The sequence below is a fragment of the Condylura cristata genome, unplaced genomic scaffold (genome assembly GCF_000260355.1).
Source record: "Condylura cristata isolate star-nosed mole 26May11 unplaced genomic scaffold, ConCri1.0 scaffold00003, whole genome shotgun sequence".
Classification (NCBI taxonomy): Eukaryota; Metazoa; Chordata; class Mammalia; order Eulipotyphla; family Talpidae; genus Condylura; species Condylura cristata.
This window is the reverse complement of record NW_004567104.1, coordinates 71,138,558-71,141,518: the sequence shown is the minus strand read 5'-3', so window position 1 is coordinate 71,141,518 and position 2,961 is coordinate 71,138,558.

The following is a 2,961-nucleotide window of genomic DNA, read 5'->3' as shown; positions in this document are numbered from 1 at the left end:
GCTAACAACTCAGACAGCCATGCGAGCTTACACCTCAGACAGCTACGCAAGCTCACACCTCAGACAGCCACGTGAGCTCACACCTCAGACAGCCATGTGAGCTTACACCTCAGACAGCCACGCAAGCTCACACTGAGACGAAGATGTGTGATTTTCCTGCTTATTTACATGGAGTACCCCCAAATTCAAGGCCTGTGTATGCAGTGCCATACTTTTATTTGCAATCTAGATATATGATCTTATCCTTTGCTATTTTAGAAACTTGTCACCAACTTTTTTTTCTGTCATTTTTCCAAGATAGAGCTTATTTGGCCATAGGACTCAAGCGAAACTTGCAGCTTTTTTTTTTTTTTTAAGATTATTTATTTATGCATACAAAACTGGAGTATAGGGCAGAGGTGCAGGGTGCGAGAGATTTCAACAGAAGCAGAGTGGGGAGCAGAACAGGCAGACTGAAATACACTGCTGAGGGGAGCAGTGGGTGGGTCAGGAGAGGTCTGCTGCACCATGTGGGTCACCTCCAGTGTGGGGATCGAACTCATGCTACAGTGGCTGTGATAGCTTCATAGTGCTGCACTTTAACTCATTGTACCACCAGCGAGGGCCCAGTCATAATTGCCTTAAAAAGTGAATCTTCTCCTTTCCTGGGAGGTTCTGAACAGCTGAGAGTGAAGAAGTCCTGTCACAGTGATTAGGCTCATGTTTTCCTCTCTAATATCTCATTTCCCATCATATTCTCTACTGGAATATTTGATTTTACTAACTTTGGATGGTTAAGAACTTTTATAAATATATTATGTATGTTAAACCACACTGCAAATATTTCTTATACTTTGTGTTTTGCCTTTTTAAATAGAATGATGTCTTTGACACGTAGAACTTTAAACATCTTGAGTAGTTAAGGCCAATGTTTATTTTATACATAAAAATGTTTTAAAAGTTATTATTTTATTTTCTATTTTTTGATAGCTTGACTTATTGAACCTTTATTTAGGGGTATTTGTTTATTCTGTGGAGCCTTTCAGAGACATTTCAGGTATCACTGAAATATTTAAGAAATGCTGTGTGAAATGAGAGTTTGAATTTTTTAAATCTAACTTCAAATGGATCTATAATTTAATAGGGTTTATTTTCCTCAAATGTTAACCAGTTAGCTCAGTCACAATTAATTGAATAATACCATCCTTTTCTGGCTGATTTATGATTCCACATTTGTAACAAATTTAATTTTTAAACTTATTGAAGTATATTTGTGTGTTTTGAGACTCACAATCTTCAATAATGTAACAATTATTCTCTTCTACATTTCTTTCTGATCTTTAACTAACATTAATATACGGTGATCAGCACTTAAAAAATCATTACAATTTTTAGTCTAATTAAAACATGCAAATTAAATAGGGCAGGGTGACTTTTGATATAAAGCAAAATTTCCATTTCTGTTCATTACTTTTCTTCAGTACTGTTCCCCAGACATGACCACCTTACATTATTTTAGATTGTTTCTTTAGTAATTATGGCTTTGCCCTTAATTAATAATAGTGTATGTGATAGGTGACTAACTCCCTTAAATAGCCCATTCCCCAGTAACCCCCCAGTGACATGTTCTTCCTATCTTGCTATCTATTATTTGGCTAATCAGTAGCCATGCCATTTCTACTTTATTAAGACTATATAGTTATTTTGTAGAGACAAGTAGCACATTGTGATTTTATTTTATTTTATTTATTTATTTTTTTTAACAATAGAAATTAATTCTCTCCCAGTTTTGCAGGCTGGAGGTCAAAATGGTTAAACCTCCTTGAAGGTGATTTTCCTGGCTGGAAGATTTGCAGGTGGCAAATGTGTTCACATGGTGGAGGACAAAATCAAAAGGAACAGAGAGGAGAAAAGGGTGAAGGTGAGGGTGGGGGAGGTAGAGAAAGAGAGAGAGTGAGTGTGTGGGTGCATGGGCAATAGAGAGAGAGAGAGAGAGAGAGAGAGAGAGAGAGAGAGAGAGAGAGAGAGAGAGAGAGAGAATATCATTCTCTTTTTAAAAGGCCAATAAAGAAAAAACTACTTGGATTAATTCCTCGCCTTTATGATGTCATTTAACCTAATTTCACTCTAAATTCTCTCTCTCTACACAAAGATGTGCTGAGTCTTTGGGGTGGATGGGATGGGGGTAGGTGGTGTTCAGTAGCTGTGCCTGCAGAGCACTGTGTGAACAACTCCATTTTACTGAGCTTGACCTTCCTGTGAATGAAAGTTGTCACCTCTTTGTGGCTTAGATTTGCAATTCCTCCTTCAATTTTCACCATGTGTTTGTTAAACATTTGCATAGCTTCTTTGTAGTAAAATCAACTTTAGTTCCTTGTCACTGTTGGGGAAGGCAGTCAAGAGAACATGATCTCCTACTTGAACTCAAGCTTGGGCAGAGGTTTCTTCCTCCTCCAAGGGATGCAGCCTCAGGGGGTGGGTTATGGCTTGCAGTTGTTGCTGAGGCTATCTGGACAGCATCTGTGATGGGACATACCTAGAGGTCCCATGAAACTATATTTGGTGAGGAGCAGTGTCATTCTGAGGCCAGCCAAGACAAAGCATTAAAGGTAGCATTAAAACTGCTGTGTCCCAACGGCCAACAAGCATATGAAAAATTGTTCAACATCACTTGTAATAGTGGAGATGCAATTAAAACCACAATGAGATTCCACCTCACCCCAGTGAGAATGGCACATCTTAAAACAACTAGCAACAGCAAATGTTGGCGAGAAAGTGGAGAAAAAGGAACTCTCCTGTACTGCTGGTGGGAATGCAAACTAGTACAACCACTATGGAAAACTGTTTGGAGGTTCCTCAAACTGCTTAACATGAAGCTTCCATATGACTCAGCAATCCCACTCCTAGGTATCTATCCAAAAGACACAAAAACACTGATTCAAAAAGACACTTTTTATTGCTGCTTTATTTACAATCAGAAAG